At 44.8% G+C, this 27,475-nt stretch overlaps 1 protein-coding gene and 1 pseudogene across 4 annotated transcripts in view; one reads left to right on the top strand and one right to left on the bottom strand.

The window, feature by feature from the left end:
* Window positions 1-27,475, top strand: part of FARS2 (phenylalanyl-tRNA synthetase 2, mitochondrial) — a 393,466-nt gene that overhangs the window by 25,817 nt on the left and 340,174 nt on the right. The window lies entirely within an intron of this gene.
* Window positions 21,284-21,922, bottom strand: LOC137773917 (large ribosomal subunit protein mL48 pseudogene; annotated as a pseudogene).

The following is a 27,475-nucleotide window of genomic DNA, read 5'->3' as shown; positions in this document are numbered from 1 at the left end:
CCACTTGTGGCCTAGTGGACAGGATGACTTTTCTCCACATCCCCACGAAACTAGCTCCATCCTGCCTTCTGTGTGGGAGCTGCTAACGTGGTTATTATTCAGTGCAAAGCAGTTGGGAGAGACTTATGACCTGCTGATAGCATTTTGCTGTAACATGCTGAGGTTGGCACCTTTTACTTTGTCTGGTCTTGGCGGGATTAAAGTTGTTTTCAGGATAGGAACTAGAAGCTTAGTCTCAAAAATTTAGACAAAAAGGAAAAATTGAAAGATGAGAGAAAATTTATTCAAGTTCCCTCCACCTGAATGTAAACCATTCATAACATTAAAACTTTTTCTTTCATTCTTTTCTCCTGTATAATTTTTTTGTGGTTCTAGACTGTTTATGAGATTTTTACCTTTTTCTTTTACTTAACATCTATATTTTTCCTCGTTATTATAGAATTTCCTTTACAGAAGTTTAATTTTTCATGGATAGGCCTTTATTGAAACGTCTGCTTGTTCCGTCAGCAGTGGGCCAGAGACTCGTCCTTTTCCATCCACGGGACTCTGGCTGTCCCGAGTGTTATTATTTTTAACACAACAAGGGGTTTTCTCTATATGAGACGACAGGGCTTTCTTTCTCTTTTAACTTCTGTGTGTTAAGACATACACACATGTATGCAACCCTGATAAATGTTACTAAGGAAAAAAAGACTTAAACGGAGTTTTCTTTATTTGTAGATTGTGGTGTTGAACTCAGATCAACTTATTTCTAGCCTGTCCTCTTTAGATATATGAACCTCTGAAGACTGAGACCTTTTCAGCTTTTGACCATGCTGGCTTAGTCAGCTGGGGAGAGGACCATGAGCCTCTTTTTAAGCATGGGCGCGGAGGGTGAGTGAGAGCCTAAAGGTCTGTAGGTGATGGGCACTGGGGCCCGTGGTGGGGTCTAGCTGTCAAAAATGAGAGACAAAAGCCAGCCACAGACTGCATTCTCCCATAATTGTAATGCATTTTTGATCCGTATTGATGTAAGATATCCATTGTGGCTCCATGTGATTCACCCGCTGTAGGTTTGTTTGGGGGTAAAAGTGAGTTTAAGTAACTTTGCATGCATCCTAGGGTCTACTGAATGTTTTTGGGTTTTATGCAGTACACATATATATTCATCTGCAAACCAAATTTAGGCATGTAAAGCTCTTTGACTTCTAATGAGCATTTTAGATGTGTGCAGTGTCTGAAGCTTGTAGATAATTTAGAAACAAGCAAATAACTTGGGACCATCTTCTGGAAGCAACTCAGATTATGAGTGAAGCTGCCATCCTTCCAAGGGTGCCTTTTGAATTTAAAGCACGGCAGTTTCTTTCCTAGTATCCATTTACCCAGAAATTAAAGTATAACAATTCCAATAAGTATGTCTTCTGGGCTTTGCTTATTTACTATTAATCTATACTAAGTCTCATAACCTGTATTTGTGGAGTATTTTTTTTGTGTTTCAGGTGAGCTTTCTGTACATTCTCACTCACGCTTCATAACGGCCCTGGGAAGCGTGGACTGGGAGATGTCTTTATCGCCTGAGGACTTACTGTTGGACGTCTGAGGACAATGTTGCCACCTCAGAAAAGATGCTAACGGTGACGCAGAGTATAGAGTGACCCGGCAGAGAGAGCCCAGGGGATATCAGCACTTAAAGATCGGGCGCGTTTCTGTAGCTGCTGGGAATGTGCTCATCGAGGAGGGTTTTGAAAAGTTGGGTTATTCCCAGGGTGTGCTCGAAGGCGAGGGGCTCTTTCTTCCTGCCCCCTGTTGTGGGCTGTCACTTCTTAAAGAACCATCTCCCAGATTTTCAGGAGCACAGTGCTTACTGTTGATTCATCCATTTTAAAGGGGTCCAACCTGGACTTGAATAAAAAGTTGGGTGTCCAGTGAGTGCTGGAGACCAGTGTTGGGCAGTGAAATCATGGTCCCTTTCCTTAGGAGCTGCTTGCTTGGGATGCGTGGTCACTAGGAGGTCACGTCCCTGCTCCCAGAGCCTTGGGTTAGGCAGGGGAAACCGAAGGTCGACAGCAGACCCAGCGCCTGGTCTTTGGTGGTATAACAGGGGAAGGACAAGTTGCCATAGAGCACGGGGGCGTGGCCTCTAACCCGGGTTTGAGGATTCTGGGTGGGCGAGTGTGAGTGTGTGTGTGTGTGTGTGTGTGTGTGTGTGTGTGTGTGTGTGTGTGTCTGGCAGGTGGTGGTGCTGAAGACTGGCCCTCGCCCGCAGACGTTACGGCTCCACGGGTGCGGGGACTGCTGCAGCACTGGGAATTGTAACGCTTCCCAGATCTCAATGGACGGCAAAATCTGTGAGCCTCCAAGCCTTATAATCATGCGAGGCATATGGATTTTATCTGTGGAGACGTTCTTGGTATTAACGAGCCACCGAAGGACTTTAACCGGGGGAGTGACTTGATTAGACCTATAAATTTGCAAGATCTTGCTGCTGGTTTTGGGGAAGATGGATTGGGGAGGCTAAGCCTGGGGGCAGTGAAGCCAGTTAGGGAGCCCCTGTAGAAGAAGGTGGCCTGATGGAGGGGGTGGCAGTAGAGATGGAAGGAGGTGGGTGGATCCCAGGTGGAAGAGCTGGATTCAGCAGAGCTTGTGATGGGGGCGGGTGTGGGGCAGAGGAGGGTGACCAGTTGACTGAGGGGGGTGGGACTGGGGAGAGGAGGGATGATGTTGGGGAAGGAGTGGGTTGTTACCGTGTTCAGTAGGGATCAGCGGCCCCGCCAGTTTCTCCTTCCAAGAAATAGCTCAGGAAAGTCCATTAGCTGTTTGCTAAGCTCTGACTTCACTTGATAAACTGCCTGTAGTCTGACTTCTCCTCAGGTAGAGTCTCCTTATATCTTGTTCCACCTCAGTTTGCGCGGGTACATGTTTTTCTTCTAATGATTAATCATCTTGCGTATCTTATTTGCATAAGGGCTCAGTTTCGGGGGCTTCTCCCCACACTTGTGATCAGCGGCAGTCCCGGTGGCATGGGGCTTACCAGCGGCTCAGGGGCATCCAAAGATCTGCAGCTCCCTTTTGTCAAGATTGAGCAATAGTTGGGGAAGTATAGATTCATTACTCTTTCATTTAATTGAATTACAAATTTATATTACTTTTATCTGAAAAGTTTTTGGAGACTTTTGAGTCAAATTTCGTATAGTAATCTGGAGTTTTTTGAGAAAGTAAGAAATCTATGTCACAAAAGTTCAGGGACTTCCCTGGTGGCACAGTGGATAAGAATCCACCTGCCAATGCAAGGGACACGGGTTCGAGCCCTGGTCCGGGAAGATCCCACATGTCGCGGAGCAACTAAGCCCATGTGCCACAGCTGCTGAGCCTGCGAGCCACAACTACTGAAGCCCACGCACCTAGAGCCCGTGCTCCGCAACAAGAGAAGCCACCGCAATGAGAAGCCCACGCGCCGCAACGAAGAGTAGCCCCCGCTCTCCGTGACTAGAAAAAGCCCGCGCGCAGCAACGGAGACCCAATGCAGCCACAGATAAATAAATAGATACATTTATTAAAACAAAAACAAAAATTCAGTTGTGCTGTATTTTAAGAAAACCCAATACAGAAAGGTCTTAAATGACAAAGCAGGCAAATTCTGGGTAGCGATAACTGGTGGTTGATGGTGTTGCTTCGTGGACTCTTGGCTTTGTGACTGGATGTGCTTTAGGGATCTTTTGTAATGTAAGGGTTCTATGTTTACGTGGCTTGGATTTCAGGAATAATCTTTTGGAATAAGGAACGGCCTACCTGGCTATTATTTAATCAACTAATATTGTTATGAGAATCTTGGGTAAGCATTATTAAGGATTAAGCCCCTTCGCCGCCACGGAATGCTGGATACTGTCAGACAAGGAGAGTCTTTCTTTATGTATGTGATGCCTGACCTTTGCCCTTTACTGTAGTTTTTGTATAAAGCTGTCCCGTCTCTTTCCTTGCACGTAGTGCCTGCAGAAATGCCTAGTGAGATCTAACCCTGTGTGTGACGTTTTCGTCTGTTGACACAAATATGATTCGAAAGTCATACATTATATGTAATGAAGTTCACTATAGATTTACCTAGGTAAATGAATGAGTTTTGAAGCCAGCAATCATGGAGGGAGATGAGAAATTCACTTGAGTGAGAAAAAGGAACAAAGAGAAATGATCGTAATACAATCTGAAAAACAGAACCCACATCTGAAAAATACAAGGCCTACACGTTAAGTATTTGCGGTGAAGTAACATCTCTCCCCCATCTTTGAAAGGAAGACTGACATGCCAGCAATAAAGCATATGTTCCCCAAAGCGTCAGGATCTACTGTTGGCAACCTATCATTTTGAAATGAATTGGTTTGCTTTATTTCTAGAGAGTAGGCTGGTTTTTAAAGGAAAGGGGAACAGAGGGCGCCAGAACCCCCAGTGCTTTTGTGATGGGCTGGTCATATATGCACGTTCGGAGGCAAAGGACCGTGATAAAGTACCCTACGGGAACCTGCTTCGTTTCCATGAAGTCATTTCCCTCCTGCCTCCTTGCGTGGCATCAAGAGATGAGTCGTGCGTGAGACATAAAGCAGTGTACTGCTGGCGCGCGCTCTGTCGTCGTGTGCGGGCGTCACTACGGCGAGGGGTCCAGACGCTTAACTGGCAGCCTTAACGGGCTGCTGGAGCCAGATCCCTGCTGGCTGACATCTGCTTGTAGAAGTTACGTATAAAGAAAAGATCACTCTGATCAAAAGAGCCAGAGAGAATTGTAGATGTCAGATATACCACTCCCAGACTCATCTAGGGCGAGTGGCGCTGGAGGAGGGATTAGCTCCTTCTCTAAACACTTGCTTGTGTTGAGTGCGGTTTTGCTGTGTGTAAATCGCACTTTCGAATACATGTCGTAAGCAAAACACTCGAAGCATACATAGATTCTTGAAGTTTTGAACATTGTAAAGGAGTCTCTCAAACTACCAAAACGACACGTTAACAGACGAAAGAAACCGATAGGACCACGCGTAAAGAGCTCGGAAGGCCACACTCCTGTCCTCACACTAAGAGAACAAGCTCAGCAGACTGAAAGGCAGCAGCTCTTCTGAGGTCCCGCAGAGAACTGACGTCCCGCGGTAAACAGCTGCCCCGAGGAGTGGGCAGAGAAGTGGGTACCGAGACTCGCAGTGTCCTCGAGGCGGAGGTCCGGGAGCAGAGCGCCCCTGCCCCCAGCCCCCCAGCACTGGTAGGGACGGTTCAACCGTGACGGGTGACGGCTGGGCGCTTGGCCGGCACGAGCCAGGAGCCCCGCCGGAGCCTCAGAAAAACCCTCTCCTGCGTCTGGCAGTGGGAAGGGAAGGGTCTCCAGTTTGAAATGGAGCCAGAGCATTCTCTGCCCTCATTTTACCAAAATTCAGACTGTTTTACCAAAGCCCGACAGACTTGGCTTTACCAGAACCTAAGCGATTTGGGGGGACGGGATGTACCCGCTTCCACTCCCCTCTAGGCTTCTGCTCTCGCCTACTCGGGGGGGGGGGGCGGAAAGCTTGTACCTGGGAAAGTCTCAGTCCAGGGGCACAGGCCCAGGGAAAGACTGAGAGCCGAGCCTAGCACCGCAGGGGGCTTCCCGCGCCCAGCACGCTACTACAGCCTCAGCCTCCTGGATCGTAACGAGGGGTGACAGCTGGAAAAACTGCAAGGCCCAGACCCTGCTTAAGGGGAAGCCAAAGGCAGTGGGGAAGACGAGGCGAGGACCCCTCAGTCTCTGACACGTGCGGCCACGGCCAACAGTAAGCCCAGCCTGCTCCAGCCAGAGAAACATAAAACCTAACACTAGAGGCCTGGCTCCCTCAATTCCTTCTACACAATACATCATGGCTGGCTTTCAGCAAAAAAATTACAAAGCATACCAAAAGGCAGAACACACTTTGAAGAGGCAAGTGAAGCATCAGAATCAGAGTTGGTTACGGCAGAGATTTTTGAGGCATCGGACTGGGCATTTAAAGTAGAAATGATTTGGGCTCTACTATGCTAAGGGCTCTAATGGAAAAGGTGGACAAAATGCAAGAACAGGTGGGTGTAAGCAGAGAGAAACTCTGGAAAGAATCAAAAGTTAATGCTAGAAATAGAAAACACCATTACGGAAACGAAGACTGCCTTTTGGCTTATGGGTAGACTGAGCTGGGCCAAGGAAACAGTTAGTGAGATACATCAGTAGAAATTTCTCAAACTGAAAGGCAAAGGGAAAAAAGAATGAAAAATACCAAAACAGAATACCTGTGAACTGTAGGACAACTATAAAAGATGTAATACGTGTGTAATGAGAATACTGAAAGGAAAAGAAAGAGAAAGGAAAGGAAGAAATATTTGAAGTAATAATGGCTGAGAAATTCCCCCAAATTGATGATAGCCATCAAACCACTAATCTAGGAAGCTCAGAGAACATTATGCAGGCGGATTCCAAAAAATCCACACGTAGACCCATTATATTCAAACTGCAGAAAATCAAAGACAAAGAGAACATCTTGAAGAAAGCCAGAGGAAATAAACACCTTACCTATAGAGGGACAAGGATGAAAATTCCATCTGGTTTTTCACAAATCATGCATGCAAGAAAGAAAAGCTCACCCACCTAGAATCAGTGAAATCATCCGTTAAAAGTGAAGGAGGAAGAGACTTTTCTCAAACAAACCAGAATTGAGGGAATTAGTCACCAGCAGATCTGCCTGGCTAGAAGTGTTAAGAGAAGTTCTTCAGAGCAAAGGAAAATGATGTAGGTCAGAGGCTCTGATGTGCATAAAGAAAGGGAGAGTGTGAGAGGAGGAATAAGTGAAGGGGCCTCTCGGTTCCCGCCCCTGATGTTGTCCCCACGTCCAGCACCCATGTTCCCACCCATGCTGAACAGTACAGACACGAGGAACAGTGCGTTGTTGGTTCAGAAAAGGAAGAGACGCTTTCTCGACCCACAGCTGCAACTGAAACGGACACAGCAAGTTCTCTGGCTCGTGGAAGAGAGGAACTGCTCCAAAGACTCTGGGCAGCACTGCAAATAAGGAATGAAAATATGATGAAAGCCGCCTTCCCCTCGGCTTTATGGCTTTATAGACATTAGTAATGTGCCTTATCGTGTCTTATGCCACAGAACACTTTCTTACGGTATCGTCCTGCCAGGTACATTGTGGCAACATTTTGAGACCAATCACTCAGAGCTTCAGAAAAAGGAATTGAATACGTTGGGTAGACAGTTGAGCTCTTTAAAAGCCAAAAATTATTGTAGCTTTCTAAACTAGAAATGAAAAGGGCACTGAAGGACCCTGTATGTTTTAACTTTTGATAAGGGAAATATTGATTGCCGTCACCCACTTAAGCAGAAAACCCTTTGCGGTCAGTCCTCCCTTTAAAGAGAAAGAATAAAGGGTTCTTGAGAACAAAAAGTGAGAAAATCGCTGTGGATTATCCCCAGCTGTGACTGGCGCATTTCTTGCTATGACCTCATCAGGAGCCACTGTTAAGAAATTTCAAGTACCTGTGTGAGCCCCTGCCTGGGTCTAGGTTTTTGGTCCTTTAACCCGGGAAGCTGATTGTTGGTGACCTGAGTGACTTGGAACCGCAGTTAGCTTCTTTCCTCTTCGGCTCTTTGTCTATTATGTATGTTATTTTTTCCTCCTCTACTATTTTTTTCTTATTCTTCCTTAAAAATTTTCCTTTTTTCTTCATTCTTTTACTTTTTCATTAACGAGCCCACAGAGCCCCTCCAGCCTGCGGGGACTATTCCTCAAAGTCCAGAGCATGAGGCCTTGAATCACACCAATATCCTGAAACTGTGCGAGGTGATTGAGACCCAGGAGACGCTCTTCCTGGTCACGGGGTACGTCACTGGAGGAGAGATGTTCGGCTCCGTGCTGGACCACGGCCGCCTGGAAGAGAAAGAGGCCGCGGCCGATTCCTCCAGGTGGTGTCCGCTGGGCAGGACTGGTGTGCAGCCACCGGGGGGCGTCGTCCACGGGCCCTGAAGCCACAGAACCTGCTTTAGGACGTTGACCTGCACACGAGAGACGGCAGACTGTGGCTTCAGCAGTGCGTTCACTGTCATCAGCAAGCTGAATACCTTCTTTTCTCTTTCATTCCAGGTATACTCTTTATTACAGCACACAAACAAACATCCGTTTTCTGTTTTTCTCTTCATTCTCTGTTAATTTTACAGTATTTCTAATCAGTGATGACAAGGACTGTTTTCCCAATAGGATCAGAGACCCAAGACTTAACGTTATTGGGAAGGACCTTAGAGACTCCCGTTGTTTACAGACTCACAGAAGTTACATTCCTGGCCCAAAGCCACAGCTAGTTGGTGAGAGAAGTGGGATTCAGTCCTGAGGCCAGCTGAATGCCTTCCGTGGCACCCCCCTTGTTATGCCTGGAGCTCCTCCACAGACAGTTATCAGGGCCCCTCAGTGGTCACCCGGTCCCTGCCTTTTAAGGGAAGGGATTCAGGGGGCTGCGTGAGCAGGTATTGAGCAGAATATACGACTTTTTTTTTCTTTGTGTTCATAGAGAGTGAAAACCTGCTTGATCAATTCCTGACCCTGAACCCCAGTGAGAGGCATGTTAGAGGGGATCATGAGGGACCCATGGACACACGGGGCCCCGAGGAGGGACGGGAACCCCCTGGCTACTGGAGGACCCGGCAGACTGAGTCAGTGCTGTGCCTGGGCTACACGGGGGACTCGGTCCAGGACGCACTGATGGGCTTGAGCGTAGTGAAGTGATGACCACCTGTCCGCTCCTGGGCTACAGGACACCCCAGCTGGAGGGCTGCCCCGTCCCCATGACGCCCCGCCCTCAGCCGACCCACCCACAGCTGCAGTCCTTCCCCGGCCTGTGAGCTTGTGCCCTAAACCTCGGGCTCCACAGCCTCCCGGGCTCAGGGCTGTGGCCTCTGGTTGGTGACACTGTGTCTCTCGAGTGGACAGTTCGGTCGTGGCAGAGATGAGACAACCAGGCACGGTGGGCAGCACTTTGCAGAGTCCCTTGTGAATTACCTTGTCTGCAGTCCCCTGAGTCCTTCTCTGCACAAGCAGGGCGGGGTCCCGAGCACAAATTCCACCTGAAAACCTGAAAGAAAAATGGAGCTGTCCAGAGTGCTGGAATCGCTGAGCGTGATGGAGCCCTGTTCAGCTCAGGGGACAGTGCCCTGCAGGCCTGCCAGGGGTCACAGCGCTAGGAGGAGCCCGATCCAGATCTAACAGGAGGGCGGTGGCTCAGGGCAGCCTCCCTGCTCCTCTCCGCTCCTTACGAGCTGGAGAGCGGACGCGGGGTGATGCCTTCGGCCTGAGCTGTCTGTTCAAAAGTCACTCGTTAAATTGGAAGCGCCCCTTTCCCCTGGCCCATCCTTTTCTATTTTGTACAAATTAATTTATCCAAGTCGTTAATATTTTGACTCCTGAGGGAATATTAGGAGCTGGGTATGTAAATATGGATAATAAATAGTTGTTAAACAAATGTATTTATTGGGCAGCTACTATGTGCTTGGATGGTGCTAGAGCCAGAAAGCTGATAAAATAGACTGCTTGTCCTCCAGGAGCAGTAATTAGTTGGAGATTCATTCGCAAGTATTTATTACGTGCCCAGCACCCAGCAAGTAATAAAGAAGCGCCTCTTTACTTTTAGTTGGCGAATGGTGCAGATAAGTGTAGAGGCTGGGCCCTGAACCCAGCCTGGGGATTTGGGAGGTTGCGGGGAGTGGAGGGAAGGTGAGGCGTCCTAAAGGAAGTGAGGATTGAGTGGATGGGTGGGTGGAAGTGAGCTGGCTGAGGAAGGACGGGGTAGCAGGGATCTTCGGAGACCTGGCCCTGACAGAGCAGAATGTACATGTCAGGAGTGCATTTAGCAGTGAGCTGTGTGCATGGTGAAAACAGTATTCTGTTCACTTGGAAAGGTAGGTGGAGGTAAGTTCTGGGCTGCTGGGGTCCAGCAGAGGCACCCAGCACGCTCCACCTGCCTTCCTGGGTTGCCCAGAATATAGACGTCAACTGAGAAGATTTTGGATGCACGAACTCAGTGCTTTCCATAGGTGTTCTGTAAGACACAAGGTGCTTGGATATTAATAAATGCCACGTGGTAAATAGGTCCTAGGGTCCAATTGGTTCAGAAAAGGCAAGAGATTCGAGTCCACTCTGTGCCCCTTTGTCTGTGCATGTCCCAGCAAACATTTATTTACCAAAGAGTGCTTTTCTATCTCCATGTCAGTTGCCTTTCTCCCCTTTGACACCCCAAACCACTACCCCTGACATCCTCTTTTGTCTTTAGCTGAAGATGGCACTTAAGCTGAGCGCTTCAGCCATTTTGGTGAGTTACTCAGGTTTCCTGGGTCTCTCCCATGTTACATGTTCTTAAACTTTTTATCTTTTCCTGTTAATCTGTTTCATGTCAATTTAATTCTTAGACCAGCCAGAAGAACCTAGAAGGGCAGAGGAAGTTTCTTCCTTCCCAACACAGGTATAGTTCCGGTACTGCTATGGAATTAGGCTATAATGGTGACCAAAACAAAGAAAAGGGTTTACAGTCTGGTGGGTCAGACGAATGTCCATCAAATAATCATGTAAGTAGATATAAATTTAATTGGAAAGTGATCTGGTAAAACAATTCATGTTTTAAGGCACGACAAGAAACATTTAAACGGTTTTTCTTTCTCTGCCCGTCGTTTGGGCCTCCTCCCCCCCCGCTCTGGTGCGCCTCGCGCGTCTGCAGTGTGCATCAGCCAGACCCCCACCCCAGCGGCAGAAATGCCTGCTCAGCCGTAAAGATAATTTTCCTTCTCCGGGTGCCAGCCGTGTAGCTCCTCAGAAGATAACATGCGTTTCTCAATCCTGTATGGGGTCACGACGATCCATGCCTTGTACTTGGACGTATCTTTGGTGAACTTTACGTACAATGCAAGGTGTCATTTCCCTTAAAGATGACAATTGGTATAGAACAGGCTGGGTCAGTCGACCTGGGGATGTACTGGGCTGAACCGAATGGAAGTTCTTAGCTTAAGTACTTACTTATGACCTTATTACCGTCATTAGTTGTGTTACTTGTATTCTGCCTATTTTGCGAGATTATTGGCTTTGCATTGTCCAACGTGTGACTTAGTCTCCCATAAAAATAAGGATGACTAGGCAACGTGAACCGATTGACTAAATACGTAGTTCTATAGGATCAATGATTGTAGTACTAGTTAAATCAATCTAGAGTTGACTTAACGTATAGGTTAGGATGTGCTTGGATTAAACGCAAATACTATACCATTTTATATAAGGGCCTTGAACATCTGGAGTTTGATATTCGTGGGGGCCCTGGAACCAGTCCCCAGCACATACTGAGGGACGACTTCATTTACTGTGGAGGTACCGATGAGATACTCATAAAGATAGAATAGGGCATATGATTAATTGTCATAAGATGTAAAAATTCCAAAAGTTTTTCCTCCAATCTGTAAGATTTTCCCTCTCAAGAAAGGGTGTTTTTTTTCCCCCCTTTAACTTCTATTATTTTAAAGATCCACTGGGTCATTTAAACTGATACAGTTCTGATGGACAGAATGATGTTGCATACAACCTGTCTTTCGTGCCATCTTGCAATTGCCCCGCTTTGCCCAAGAGAGATACCAAGGTTTGGCCTTATGAAGATGGGGCTGTTTTTCCATTATCATTTAAGAGTTGCTCCAGAGACCTGCTCCTGCTTTCCTTATACTCCAAATTATACAAGTAGCAAGTTATACTTCTCAGTCATATACTTTTAATTATGAGTTTCTGTTATGATATGAATACTTAGGGTGGAAAGCAGCTGTCATCCAGAATCGTACCCGGGTTTCGGGTTTACTGCCAGCTACCTGGGAGGACAGAGCAGAATGACCAGTTTGGTGAAGGGCTCATTACTGCTGGGCCTTAGGGAAGAGCTGGTAGGAAGCTGGCCTCACCGAGGACTTTGCCCGGCTGCCCCTTGTTCTGCAGTGACAGCAGCTCCTGCTGTACAGTCCTGTAAATGTATTCATAAAAGAGCGAGGATAACGCATATACACTTTGCCTGCTTGAAACTGATTGACAATTCACCTCTGGGATTTATTCTCTCTACCAATTAATTTATAATCTGTTCCACCTTTCTCTTCCCTTACCTGCCAGTCACTGCTCTTTTCAGGGATAATTGCAAGGAGGAAGAGACTATGATTTTCTATCAGTGTGTTTGTCACAGTTCCATTCTGCTATTATGTGAAAATGTGGATCCTCCCACCTCTCAACCATCATTTCTTCCCCTTCTCAGTTCTTGTTCTGTTTCTTGTACGTTTTTTGAACATGTCGGTGAAGGAACATTTGAATCATTTTGGTGAAATGAATTTCCTTCTGCCAACGTCTGAAGAGCACACATTCCGGGTCCCAAAGCATAGATACATGAACAACTCTGTACACACAGTGTTGGAGAAAATGTAGCTGTTTACCCTAACACTTCAGTGAAGTGAACGACAGAGTCCAGCCTTCCCTCTGCCTTTCCGGGCTTGGCTGGCGGCCCCTGGGATGCTGTCCCATTTCTGGGAAGATGTGCACCGGGGTTACGGGTTCAGTGGAAGGAATGTCAACTGGCTGTCCACCGAGAACACACCCCGTGTTCCCTTGTCACTTCCCCGCCTCCTTAGATTGTCATGTTGAGAGACAAGCCGTCTTGCTGCAGGAAGGCGTTTGTTAGCAGCACTGCAAACACCTGCATCCTTGTACGTCGATGTAGCTCACAGGCGCGGAGCTCGAGAAGTTTGAGCATTTATCAGAAATGGCTTTCACCTTTCTTAGTACTCCTTTTTAGTTTGGTTATTCCTTTTAGGTTAATAAAGAATGTTTCTATGTTGCTTGGCTACTTCAGAGACACATTAGCACATCAGGTCCTTCTGGACATCTCATCCCCTCGTAAACTGGCAGCTCTGGTGCATGTTTTGAATGTTTCCCCCTCTGTCAAAGGGGAGAGGAATTGCTGCCATATACTGTGTGCCAGAGCACTTGAAGCAACTCTGTTTCCAGCTTTTGTATCACAGCTAAGGAAATTGCCAGAGTCATGTTAAGTTAAATTGTTAAATTGTTAAGTTTGCTCCCCGATGCTAAGTGCACCTGATGGGTCTGCTGCGTGCTGCCCCCTCTGCCATCCAGCGGCAGGCGGGGACTCGCGAGACCCCAGCCGCTCTGCCTGCCTCCCCGGACGGGGGCGTTCAGCTGTGTCCTCCCTGCAAGCTTCAGGCGCATAAGCATCACTCAGCTGCTGAAGAGCCGGGGCCACAGGCGTTTCTGTTTGTTTATCGTAGGGCACGTGACCTCCTACAGCTCAAGCAACAGGTTCTAAAAAACTAGCGTCAGAACTATTTTGCATACGTTTTCAGGTTACCTATGGAAAAAAAATGTCCACTTGTTTAGGAAGGTGCCTATCACGATTTATGCTTTGTGATAAAATATTTCCAAAATTCCAAAATATTTCCCTTATTAAGCACCATGAGAAAGATGAAAGGCAGATGACCAAATATTTCTAATACGTGCAGTATATGTGATGGGTGAATTAGTTATAAAACAATCATCGCTCTAGTAGTAAAATGTCAAGAATTGCCAGTTTAAAAAAAGAAGTCCAAAGTTTAATAAATATATGAAGACATTATAAACATCACTAGTAATCAGTGAAATGAATATAAAAGCATACACTTTAAAGCATCAGATTGGCAGAGATGAAAAAAACAATACTCAGTGTCAGGGAGGACCTGGAAGTGTGACTTCTTTCTTATCATAGGTATGCTTTTTTAAGTATTATGACAACTTAGAAGATGCATATGCTTTTTTGACATGATGGTTACCTTCGTTCAGGATTGCTAAGTACGGCATTATTTATGTCACGTGATCATCAGTGGGGAGCTTACTGGGCCTGGTCCCTCTGAGCTCTAACTCACTGCGTCCAGGGCTTACACTTAGCCCCAGGGGAAGCCCAAGTTGCTGTGCTGGTGACTGAAACGACGTTTATTCTGGACAGAACGATCACAGATTCTAGAGCAGGGGCCCTGACATGTTGTCAGAAGGAACGCTTTTCATTTCCTTCCATCAAATCATGAACATCTGCACAGGGCTGTCCTGGCCAACCAACTCATAAACAAGTTGATAGAAGGTAACTCTTTCGCAATTTGAAGTAGACCTGCTGGTACAATATGTTTAAGTTGCTGTTGGATGCCAATTTCCAAAGTCAGTCATGTACTCTACCTTATTCAATTTCTCCCAACATTAGAGTGATGTTCCAAAATTATGAACGTCTAGAATGAACTCACCTGTGTCTCTAAATTGACTATAATTGCTGTCCTGCCATGGTTGAGGTGCTTGTGAGCTGTTTTTAGTCATAACGTTTGTGATACCAAATACATTTTTTTCTTCCAAATTTCTGGACACCAGCTGGGTGTCCTACAATTAAGTTAAATTCTGTACTGACAACCCGGCGTTAGCTCAAACCCTGCAGGTGAAGGGCTCAGTCCCACCAGACTTCCCCTCCTTCAGATGCTTGTCGCTATCTGGGTCTCCACCTGTACCTTTCACCAACCAGCTGTAAATCTTTGGTTTCCATAACCCCCTCCTCAGGTTCAACGATTTGCTAGGTTGGCTCACAGAACTCAGAAAGTGCTTTACTCAGTATTACGGGTTTATGATGAAAGATATAACTCAGCAACAGCCAAATGGAAGAGCTGCATAGGATAATGTGTGGAAAGCGGGCCGGGTGGGAGAGCGGGACCTCTCCACCCTCCCAGCACTGCAATGTGCTCACCACCCGTATGCACTCCGAACCCCATGATTTAGAGATTATTATGGAGGTTTTATCATGCAGGCATGATTACAACAAGTACAGGGATATTGTGGATTAGAAAAAAAAAATCAGAAACGTGGCATCAAAGAAATTTCATGTTCATTAACAGACCTCTTTGGATTATGCCTCCAGGCTCCCCCAGAGATATCTTCATTCATTAACTCTGATGGGGTCGTTAGATTTGAATAGTAAGAACATGTGAGCATGTGAACATATGTACGTTGTAACTTCTAAAAGACTGTACAGATGTTAGCATTATTAGGTCAGTACTGTTCGCTGATCATCTTATTAAAGACTGTCGAATATTTTTGGGACCATCATTTCTTATGAACTCTGAAGTTTTCAGGTATCTACCTCAGTCAGCCATCTTTGGATAAAAGATTTAATTTTCTCTCGTATTGTTTAGTTGAATTAGTCGTGGTGGTCTGCATTTTACTGTCTCCTCTTTCGAAGTGTGTTTATTAGACGGATGAGTTGTAGTCTTAAAGTGCTTTGTACGTAGATACTCAGAATGAGAGATTAACTGGAGCCCATGTTTCGCATCTTCTGGGGGCATTTAAATGTCTCTGCTTTCACCATGTCCAGCCTGCCCTGCTGTACCTGTTTTACTCCTTAGGATTCACTGATCACAGAAAAGGGCTCAAAAAATAGTGCTGTCCTGGTGGCTGGGATTTCCTCTTATCTGACCCTGAAAGTTAACTTGACGGACGGTCATCTCTCTGTTACTTTGGCATCTTAGGACCAGGAGTGGAAGGTCAGATACAAGGACGTATGTAAGGGAGAGCTGGGGGTTAGCTGCCCCACCCCCACGTTGGGTGTTACTGGGTCACAGTAGGGTTGGGTCTAAAGGAAGTGTGAGATCAATATGGACAGAAATGGACCACAAAACAAGGTGTGGGGAATATTCCCTGTGGTCCAGGCGAATATCAGGTAACATTGGCTGCTTCTCAGGGCGGGTTCTGCCCCTGTTCCTGGTCTTAAAGGGGGCGTTACTCTGAACCCATTGTCCACTGTTACCAGTGTAACCTGTGGTCTCAGAACTTGTGTGAGGATGTGTGTGTGGTTCAGTGAAAATCATGTGGAATTGCTTCAGACCTTACGTGCCAGCTGTTCGGCAAATGACTTTAAATACATTATTTCATTTAGTTTTCACAGAAACTGTGAAATGGGTATTCTTCACCCGCATTTTTCAGACAAGAAACTAAAGTCCTGAGAGGTAACATGATTTATCAGGCTCCAGGTTAGGTTTGCAAAGTACTGGAGCCAGGAATCAAACCCAGGACTGCGTCACTCTGGTGACCGACGGACCCTGGGCACCTACTGTGTGGAGAGCCCTGGGCGGACACCAGAAATGCACAGAAAACTAAGCTGCCTCCACCTCAAGAAAGGTGACACATTGTCCTCATCGGAATGCTAAGGAGGTTCCAAAGTGACTCAATTAAAAGCACAGCATAAATGCATGACATTATACCAGGTTGGCAGTGGTTTCCCGCCAATATATGGAAGTGCTAAGAATCAATGGGAAGAAGTATATGGTTATAAAACAGAAATGAGCAGAGCATAGAAAGGCTAATTGAAAGCGTGGAATGTTCGAAAACCTGCAGGTTTATTTATGTGAAGTTTGGAAGATGCTACTCTAGCAGTTTCTGGCTGGTTTTGATGATTGATGGTGTACCTAAAGTAGCTGAGCTACTCAGATTAACTCAACAGTGCTTTATCTAAAAGCATGCTCTCTCAGAGAACCTTACTTTCGTGCACCTGAAGGGCACGCACCTGTGTTACATTGGGTATAAGATGCTTTAGGGTCAGAGAGGAAATGCAAACAGAGGCAGTCTTACGTGGTTTCAACACCATCTATCAGTGTTCTGCCTGTGAGAGCGTGCCTGAGCTCAGAGTGATAAAGTGTGATAGGGCAAGGGGGTGTCAGTGCTCACAGGGGAAGATGGTTCCAACTAGGACAAGGGATTACAGCCACAGTGGTTCAGTAGTAAGGAATATAGGAGAGCAGATATTAGATTTGCTTTTATTCAGCAAAGTGAATAATTCTGAGTTGACTCAGTTCTCAGGTTTATAGGCCAAATCAAGAATGCTATACTAACACTGAGTTTCTGATATGATTTTTAAAATTTAATCCAAAATACCTGGGGCTTTTTTGTTGTTGCTTTTTGTTTTTTTTTTTTTTGGTATTAGTAACTTGTAAAATGTACCATTCTACTTTTTCAATTGTCTAGGCATTTTCTTTCACCAAGTACTTTTTTGTTCTGTTTTGATGGAATTCTGTCAGTGAAATTAAAGAAAACTAAACCATGTGCTTGGGAAGAGTCAATATTTAAGTGATGTGCTAAGTATTTTGATTTTACTTGAAACAGGTGGGAAGGGAGAAGAAAGAAATTTGTGCGTAGAACTCACCCATTGTGTGCCAGGCACCCTCTTAGATGCCATGTGGTATACACACTGATATATTTATATGTCTATATAATGTTATCTCACTTCGTCTGCATAGCGTTTATAACCATTTTGCGGATGGCAACATTGTGGTTTCAAGAGATTAAATGACTTGCTAGTTAAAGACAGGTTTAGAATTTGAACCCAGGACTTTTTCTTTCAAAGCTCTTGTTTTTGTTGGTGTTTACTGCTGTCTCCGTTTTGAAAAGACTGAATTGCAGTTATCAGAAGATTATAGAACACAAAGTGGGGAAGTTGTAGTGTTGCTTTCGATCTACTTGTTTTGAGCAACACGATCATATTAAGTAGATGTTTTCAAGAGGGTCCTAGAGTGAGTCTAGAAAACGTGTGAGGAGAGTTCTGCCTTGCTAGGTTTTGAGCCTTTTTTCAAGGATATAATCATCTAGAGCGGAGGAGGGTGCCTTTCTGAATCGCTGGTGTCTGCTTATAATAGAGTTTTAGAAATTTTTATTGGCAGCTGTTACTTGTGAAACCGTGCTGTTTGGCGGCCGTTTTGCTTCACTTGTCTGACTGGCCGCTTGGCATTTTGAGCCATGCCCAGCGGGCTATCAGACCAGCAGCACACCACCTAAGTGTCTGTTGTGACTTTGGACTCTGCCTTCGCTCATCTGGTCTGTGCACCATCTGCTGTGTCATCCCTGATCCTTTCTGGCTCTCTAGGCTTAACGCATCCATCACTGGCTGTACACTCGGGGCCTCACCTCTCCCGTAGATGCGTCCCCCATCATTCTCTGCGTTGGCTCCTCCTCCTCCCGCACCTCTGTGGGACTCTCTGGCTGTCCTCTAGTTAATCATACACTCCTTTATAAATGTATTTCTCTGTGTCACTGTGAATACTGCGGAGCTCTAGCTTCATATATTTTAAACTCTTTGATGTCATGGATGGTGATTTGAACAGTATTTTACACAAAGTAGGACTTTAAAAAAAAAATCTCCTTACAAAGTATTTCATGTGACTTCGTTTTAGTAAACTCTTTGGCAATACAGGCGTAAAATAGTTTGATCATGCACGGTGTCACAAAGAGTGCAGGGAGCCTGACACTTATACATCGTTGGTGGGACTCCTAACCGTGCACTCCCGTTGGGGACATCCATTTGGCCCTATCTGTTCAGGTTTAAGATGCGTAAACCATTTGACCTTGCAATTCAGCTTTTAGGAGTTTATCCTAAAAATGCTTTTATGTATATGCAAACATGTGAACAAGGGTATTGTTTATAGCTTTATTCATTTTAGCAAGATATTGGAAAAATTTAAATGTTCAATAGGGAAGTGGCTAAATACATTGTGGGGCTTTCATATGATGGAATACTCTGCACCATGTAAAAGAATGAAGTAGATCTACATGTGCTAACTGGACTTCTATGGAGTATCTTCTGTATAAATTAAATGACAAAAATAAGGTGCAGAACAGATGCTAACGTTTGCGTAAAAATTAAGTCTGTGGGGTTGGGGGGTATATGTGCGTGTATAGATGCATACAGTTGTATAGCATGGAAACTTGCTTATAGGGCAGTCCAGGAGGCAGTAGAAGTTTGTTCTTCACTGCTTACCCTTTCATAACATTTGAATGTTATTATTATGTATGATTTTTCTATGAAAAATATTAGGTTAATTTTTTAAAAGTCTGGTAGTACAGACTTAAAATTCCCAAGTCCGTTGACTTAACAGTAGATGAGATAATATGTATATAGAGCTTAGCATAGTTCCAGATATAATAATGGGTTTTCAGTAAATTAGCATGAGTGGTGGCCACGGCAGAGATGGTGGTGGAGTAGTATGAGGGTGTCAGAACTTTATGCTGAAGAACCCCTTGTGACAGACAACAGCTAATGTTCCATCCCCCCATCTCTGCCTCACCTGGGCATTTGAGTTGTCTTAAAGAGGTGGTCTGAAGTGTGACATAGTGTACAGTTCTGGTGCTTTGGTTTAAAAGATAAAAAATAATGTTTTTCTTTGTTTTCTGTATTTCCATGTTTGTTTTTTAACATAAAATAATTGTGTATCTCTTAATATCAGAGAAAAAAATTAAAAACTAATGTATCTCCTCAGGGAAGAAGCAATTATTCAGTCAAACTGTGCAGTCTTGACAGGTGAGCCGTGTCATCTTGGGGTGAGGAGCCTTGTCCCCTGCTGTCCAGCTCCGGCTGTGTGCAAACCCTGTTTCCAGAAGAGGCTTTCTCTCTATAAATTAAGGTCGGGATCTGATGTTTCCTTCTGATGATTTCCATCATGATTAGTGATTTCTGTGAAGTCCTTGGAACGGAAGGCTGCTTCTCAGTCACGTGCCATCTGTTGCCTCCTGACCTGTGGGAGGATCAGTCCCCAGCATGTGTGACTGTCAGGCGTGGTTGTCAGGAATTCCTGCTTCCAATTCAGCGTCCTCATCTCGGGTCTTTATTGCTGTCAGTGACTCACACGTTTGCAAATTCCTTGTCCATTTCAGTTCTGCCCCATCTGATCCTTTGTGAGGACCAAGGCCAGAGACAGGAACAGGTGCTCTCCTGGAAACCAGGGCCAAGGGAAGTGGGAATAACAAGGAGGGAGAGATCCACGGGTGACCCGCAGGGAGACCACGTGCAGTGCTTTGTGTCCATGTTTCTTCAGAGTGTTCCAGCTTTCTGGTTTGATGGGCTGTATTCATAAGACTATTAATAGATGTGTTTTTAATCTTTGTGTCCCACAGTTAGGTACTGATGTTATTTTTTTTGACCAGTATTAAAAATCTAGAATTGATTTAATTAAATGCACATATGTCATTCAGATAGAAACAATTTCAAGCCCTGCTTCTTTTTTTTTTTTTTTTTCTGTTCCAATAAACCTTTATTTACAAAAACAGGCAATGGGGTTTTGGAACTGGATGGAGGTTGCACAACACTGCAGATGCATTAAATACCACTGAATTACTCACTTTAAAATGGTTCATTTTGTGACATATGAATTTCACCTCAATAAATTATTATTATTATTTTTAAAATTATTTATTTATTTTTGGCTGCGTTGGGTCTTCGTTGCTGTGCACGGGCTCTCTCTAGTTGCTGCGAGCGGGGGCTACTCTTCGTTGTGGTGTGCGGGCTTATTACGGTGGCTTCTCTTGTTGCTGAGCATGGGCTCTAGGTGCATGGGCTTCAGTAGTTGTGGCTCGCGGGCTCTAGAGCACAGGCTCAGTAGTTGTGGCGCACGGGCTTAGTTGCTCCGTGGCATGTGGGATCTTCCTGGACCAGGGCTCGAACCCATGTCCCCTGCATTGGCAGGTGGATTCTTAACCACTGCGCCACCAGGGAAGTCCCAATAAATTATTTTTTAAAAGCAAATAGGCAGTTGATGGGATTTGGCTCACAAGTAGTGATTTTCTGACATGTGACCAAGATCAACCTTTAATTCTTTGCTTAAACTCATTCCAGGCAACCCTAATTTGCAGTTATGTAACATCTACCTGCATACTTATGACTGGTCACTCACTACCCCACAAGGTACTTTTTTTTCACTTATGGACAGATCCTGATCCTATCTGGAGGGTTTTTTCATATACAAAATCTCCCTCCCTATGCCTTCTATCCACAGAGAGTTTACTTATGTTATGATTGTCTCCTTCACTAAAGGAACTCCATGCCGGGTTGATTTAAAGGATGAGTTCACTCTGATTGGAGAAATACTGGAGGGGAACATGCTTATGTGCTATAAAGCACCAGGCAAAGAGAAACTGAATCCCTTAGTTAAAGATACTCAACAGCATGGAGTGACTTCTCTCATACACACACACGTCCATCATCAGCAGGTTTTTATTAGATGGAAGATACCTAGTGCTGGCTCAAAGGAAAGTGGTGACAATTGGCAAGCACTCCTCCACAGAGGAGAAGAGGCACTCCTGGCTGTGGAGATGGGTACTTAACGATACTGAGGGTCGGGGTCTCCTGCTTGACTTTGGCCACCTGGGAAGCTCTTCCCCTGGGCACTCAGTACCACCAGTGCTGGCACGAAAGGGTCTGCAGTGCGTTAGTTCAGCGTGGGTAGCAGTTCTTCCAGTTCTGGCTGGGCTCCGAACCTTCCCTTGAAGTCTCCTTCAGTGTGCTCCCTCACTGACAGTTTGACTCCCTCAGGAAGATTGCTTTGGGTTATTTCCCAGAAAATCTCTGCAAACGTATCGCTCAAACCGCTGATCTGAACCGCTCGCCCATGGGTGGTAAGAGCTGAGTCCAGGAGCATTTTGCTGCCTTGGTTCTGCAACTGCAACACCGCCATGGTTTTGGTGGGCCTCGCATAACTTTCCTCGACTTTAATGGAGAGATGGTTGCAGAGGCTGTGAACATATTGGGCATAACTCTCTGCCAGGGCCATATCATATGCAGTCAGGTGAATGTTTAAAACCCCATATTCATAATCTGTCCCCAAGTTAGTAGGTCTCACTTCCACTTTTCCCCTCTTCTTCTTGGGCTCTTGTGCTTTAACTAGGTGCTGGTATCTTCCAATGCCGCGCGTGGGCTGTGACCTGTAGTGCCGACTGGTGCTCAGCAGAATGCCACCTGCAGAACAGATGGGATTCTCTCTTGAAGTTCTGAACCTCAAGAGGGAAAAGGCTTACTTAAAAATGGTGTCATTCCTCAGACACAGCGCCTTTCCCAGAGCTCCATTCATCCTTTGCTGCTGCGCGGCCTGTAATTGTGCCAGCCGAAGATCGGCCCAAGCAGCTGCGGCCCCTGGGTGTCCGAAAACCAATCCTGCTTCTTCTGAACAAATATTCTTAGGTGAAAATCAACATGTTCCTGAGCAATTAGAAATTGTGATGTACATTATTTTTCTTTAATATTTTAGCAATGCTTTTAGGTGACATACAATTACATTGGGTGTGTAGAACTGTCATGAATTAGTTTTTCACTATTACTGCCAGAGATTTAAGTTTATGGAGAAATTGGGTGACCGGTCATCAAAGCAAATATAATATTTAACAAAGTAGAAGGTAAAAAAGTTTAACATTTGTTATGTAAACACAGACTCATTTTTATTTAGTCCCGTTGTCGAATAGTAGGTGGTGGTACTTTTATATACAGTGAGTGTAGTCACCAGAGGTTGCCTAGGCGTTTAGCTCCATTCTTTTCATACCTTTGGGACAGGTGTTTTGCCTTTTGCAGAGAAGAGAGAGACAGGAGATTTTCTTGTTCGGACTGTGCTGAACTCAGATGTGCTGTCCCCGCTTGCTGAGTGTCCTTCTAGAGCAGATCTAGAGAAGCAGTGGGCCTGCTGCTTCAGCACAGAGCTCTTGTGAGACTTAATATGAAAAAATTACAGAGGCGTAAATGTAGTTGAACCATTAATTTTCAACGTTTTTTCCCTATCATGTTGTCTTTTTATTGTCAACTAAAAATTGTCACTCACCATCTGGTTCTATAAGAATGAAGTCACTGGCCACTACAGTCGCTGACCTTCATCGCCCCCTGAAAGGAGTTCAGGGTGGAGATCAGGAATGAGGCCCTCTGTGCTCTGGGGAAACTGGCAGAACAGGCCTTCAGAGAGTTAGATCTTTCCAGGAGAAGATTTTATGAGCCCAATTCTTGCACCTCTTCGTATCTAGAAAAGCACTAACATCACTAACGGAGACAGGTGCTCCTCGTGACCAGCAGCAACCTTCTGCCAAACGGTGTGCTCAACTGCACGTACCCACTTCACCAAAATCACACATATCCTGACTTCCCCCCTCACCTCTTCGGAGCAGTTCCTCAGAGCTCTCTGAGAGGCTGTCTCCTGGGCTAGAGTCCTCATTTTGCCCCAGATGAAACTTAACTCACAGCTCTCACGTTGTGTATTTTTTTTCAGTCGACTTTATTTATCAGATACTATTTCCTTTGGGATTAAAACAACCCAAAAGGTAAGGTTGTTTGGTAAGAAAACTCACAGTGGAGGAAAAATAGCTTAGTTCTAAATATATCATTCTCGAGATATACTGATAAAATAAGATGCGCTTTTTCTCTGAAAGAACAAAGACGTGGCAGTTGATGGTTTTTAAAAGTCTCAGAGACTTTATTTCATCCCCATGTAACTGGAAGCTGGGAGTCTTTTCAAAGTGTTTCTGAAACCAAAGATATTTCTTCGCGTGTATGACATCTCATAAATCTATGGGCAAATAAACTATTTTCAAAAGCCCAGATTTGTTTTTGAAATAAAATATATGCTTGTGTTTCCCAGATCTGTATTTAAGATGATGCGAAGAGCTATTTATATGGTGTCAGATGCGGAAAAACCATCAGCATTTCGAAGAGCTGATATTCTGTACCAGAGCTCAAGTAAACAGTGGCTGACTCTTATCATTCAGTGCAGAAATGTTTCCCAATTGTTTTTTAACCTTTCAAATTTTTTGATATTTGTAAACATCAGAAGTCTTACATTTTCATGGGGTCAAATATATTTATCTTTCGTTTATTTTATTTACTTGTTTAACAGTCATTCCTAACCCCAGATCAGTTGAGAAATTACCAATATTTCTTCCGTTTTTTAAAAACAGTTCTTTTTTTTAAAAAATTCTTTTTAAACATAATAGAAGTCTCTACAGTCTATTTTGGCACATGGGATGAAGTGAAGATCAGATCATTTTTATCCCAACTACTTAGTCAATTTGTTAACACTATTTCTTATATATGCTATTTCTATTGATACATTGGTTAATGAGAATATATATTAAGTTTTAAAATATCTCAGAGTCTATTTGCTCTGTCAGTTTTTGTGCCAGTTTTCATTATTGTTGTTTTCTTCTTCTTATTTTTCAAAAATTCCTAGCTTCTGCCACGTGTTTAATTTTTCAGATGAAGTTGGGAATTATTTTTAAAGTCTTTCTCCTAACCATCCCCCTCCCCCTGTAGAAATTTCTATTGGGAATTACATTAAAATGATTGAGTGGAGCTGGCATTTTATACATTCAATCTTTCGTACATACAAGGCATATCTCTATTTATTCTGCTCTTCTTTCATGGTTCTTTGTAAATTTTGGTAATTTGCTTCAAACAGGCCCCTATCTATATTTGTTATTATAGAAGATGTTTTTTTCCAGATAGATTTATTTCCTGTCGGTTATTGTTGGGATTGAAAAATGCTATTGATTTCTAAAATTTTAAAATTCACTCCCTTCACCAAACTATTATTTGTTCTAATAGCTATCAGTCAACTCATTTGAGCTTTCTAGATAGACAGTTGTGTTGTAGCCAATAATACTACGGTTTCTTCCTTCCGGTAGTCAGGCTCTGTTACTTTGTGTCTTATGTGCTTTTATGGGCTAAAGTCCTAAAATTTTAATAAAATGATCGCTTGTCAAGTACCTGTTCTCTGTTAGAAATGATTTTGTAAGCCACCTAGAGACTGCAGGTAACCTTTCATTGTGTAGAAAGGTTTTTGGAAATCAACACATTTCCTTGTTTTGAATCAGTGGTATCTGTTCCTATTTTTGGTAGAATAAGTACAACCTTAGGGAAAACTTGTTAAAATAGAAGCCTTGAAAAGTTATTTAAAGCAGATTTTTAAATAGATTACTGTATATGCTTTTTATTTTTCTAGGTGAAGGCTTGGTGATACTGTGAAAGCGAAATTCAGAGTTAAAAAATAATGATCTCAGTGGTTCTAAACTAAAATCCAACTTTTATGGATAATTGTTTTAATGGACATATTGGTAATTTTGTAGCTCAAATTTTGCTTCTGTCAGTAATAGTACTGCCTATAATCAGTAGACTAGATTGTTGATACTGTTGGAAGTAAGGAGTGATCGGTGCTAGTTTTGTAAGGGGTAAAGCACAAACTAGTGATGTAGAGTTTGATGCTGTCTTATCTTTTTTTGTTTTCAAGGAACTGGCTACCCTTTCTTGATAAAGGCTTCTGCAGTAAGCTGTTTGTACACCTAGTGAACAGACCCATGGTTTCCTTCTCTGTATTTGAGTAACTGGAATGTTCTTTTGTTTTCCTGTTTTAATTTTTGGCTGCATGGGGTTTTCATTGCTGCGCACGGGCTTTCTCTAGTTGCGGCGAGCGGGGGCTACTCTTTGTTGCCGTGCATGGCTTCTCATCGCCGTGGCTTCTCTTGTTGCGGAGCACTGGCTCTAGGCGCACGGGCTTCAGTAGTTGTGGCACACGGGCTCAGTAGTTGTGGCTCGTGGGCTCTAGAGCACAGGCTCAGTAGTTGTGGCGCATGGGCTTAGTTGCTCTGCGGCATGTGGGATCTTCCCGGACCAGGCTCGAACCCGTGTCCCCTAAATTGGCAGGTGGATTCTTAACCACTGAGCCACCAGGGAAGCCCTGGAATGTTCTTCTGATGCCAGTTTTCATGTCATATTTCTGTGATCTTCTTTAAGTTTTCTATCACTTTCCCTCATCGCCTGGACAACCTTTAGATATTGTGGTCTTGGTATCTGGGATTCTTTACTTTTTTGCCTCTTACCTTTGCATGCCGAGTTAATCAGTTTATGTCCTGTAACTGTCCAGTTGACCGTGAGGCATCACTTTTATACACTTATTATGTCCATCTTTGTCTCAGTTGCATTGTATCAGCACTTATAGTTTACCATCTCCACTCATTTTTAGGAAGAAATATTAGTAAATATGATGCAATATTTAAATAATTGCACAAATAAATGTTGCTTGGCAACATGGAACTGTTGGTTGCTGTGCTTTACTGTGAGGAAGTAGTGGGATATGTGTGTCCATCAGCTGATGCATGGAAATCTCGGGGAGGCTCAGGGAAGGTGGTTTGAGCATGTCCCTTTTTAATGTTTGACAGTGCTGGTTGCCTGAAAGTCATGCTGTAAAGTGCTGGAGTGCCCGTCAAGAACGTCGTGATCTCTATTAAGCTGAATCTTTTCTGGGTCTCAGTTTTCTCTTCTGCAAGATGACCAAGCTGGTCGTTATGATCTTTAAGGTTCTTTCCAATGTGATACTGTGATTCTACTTGGGCCATTCAGGTCCTTACACAGAAATTGAGTATTCTTACATAGATATAATAAAAGAAAAAATTTAAAAAACCAAGTTTATTTTATTTATCCCTTTTCTTTTTCCCAGCCGAGTGAGTACAGATAAGAAACTGGTAGTTATTATTGTTTATGTTCTGCCTTTCTCTTAACTCAAATAATTGAAGGTAACTTACAACAAGGATATAAATTTATGGTAAAATATAAAAATAAAGAGGACCAAGCAGGGAAATAGAAATTAAAGTGGAAAAGAACCATCTAGAAAGATGATAGGCCTGTTGACCATGAGGGCCTGCAGGTGCTGAGGCCGTCGGCAGGTAGAGAGAGGCAGGTCGGTGCCTAGGGAGGGGTGAGCTCGTGTGCAGGGTGCTGCTCGTGGGCCCTGTCCGGAGCCAGCGTCACAGAAGCCACTGCGTCTCAGTTCATCTGCGTCTGCGGTCGTGATTCTGCAAGGCCACCGCCTCTGCTCCCCGTGGGGCCTGGCTGCGGTTGCAGGCACAGACCTTGCTCCCCGCTGCCCCGGGGAGGGCACCGGAGATCCAGGCAGTAAAGGGCGCAGGAGACGTCGCCGGCCCGGAGGAGCGACGGCAGGGATTTGTGACAGCGCGGGGCCTGGAAGGAGAGCCTCCGGGTGGGTGACAGACCTCCTCCTCTGTTCAGGGCGGCCGCCCGGCCTTCCCTCTTGTCTCGAGCAGCCCGTGGTGCCCTCTGGAGCGCGCTCCGCCTCGCTGTCTGCCGGGTCGGAGGGCGCATTGTCGGCTGTGAGCTGGTGGCCTAAGGAGGAGCCCGGGTTTAGGGCGACCGCCCAGGAGGCCGCACGTCTCCCCGCAGCCTCCATCTGCGTCCAGGGCGTGTTGCACCGAAGGGTAAAGTCTGCTCCACCTGCCGGAAGCAGTGCGGTGAGGCTGGTCTTGGTCTGACGGTGGAAGTTCATCCATTCTCCAAGTCACTGGGAGACGGTGGGCTCTGGAGTTAGACCTGGGCTTCTCACTCTCACCAGGACTCCTTTCTCCTGTGGAGAGCCTCAGTTTCCTTTCCTACACGATATCCTTCCTGAATTGTGCTGGTGACTAGTTGAGGTGATATCTGTGCAGTGCCCCGTTAGTGACTCCAGAAGTAATAGTCATAATAATGTCACTGTGATTATTCTTTTTATTATTCATCTGTTCTCCCACCAGACCTTTTGCAAGAGGTGTCAGTAAAACAGTAAGCAGCCTTCAGAGATGTTTTTCTTCCATCTGCTGTAAAG

Source organism: Eschrichtius robustus, chromosome 12 (assembly GCF_028021215.1).
Source record: "Eschrichtius robustus isolate mEscRob2 chromosome 12, mEscRob2.pri, whole genome shotgun sequence".
In the NCBI taxonomy this organism is placed as follows: Eukaryota; Metazoa; Chordata; class Mammalia; order Artiodactyla; family Eschrichtiidae; genus Eschrichtius; species Eschrichtius robustus.
The sequence above is the reverse complement of the archived record's forward strand: the minus strand, read 5'-3'. Positions and strand labels throughout refer to the sequence as shown.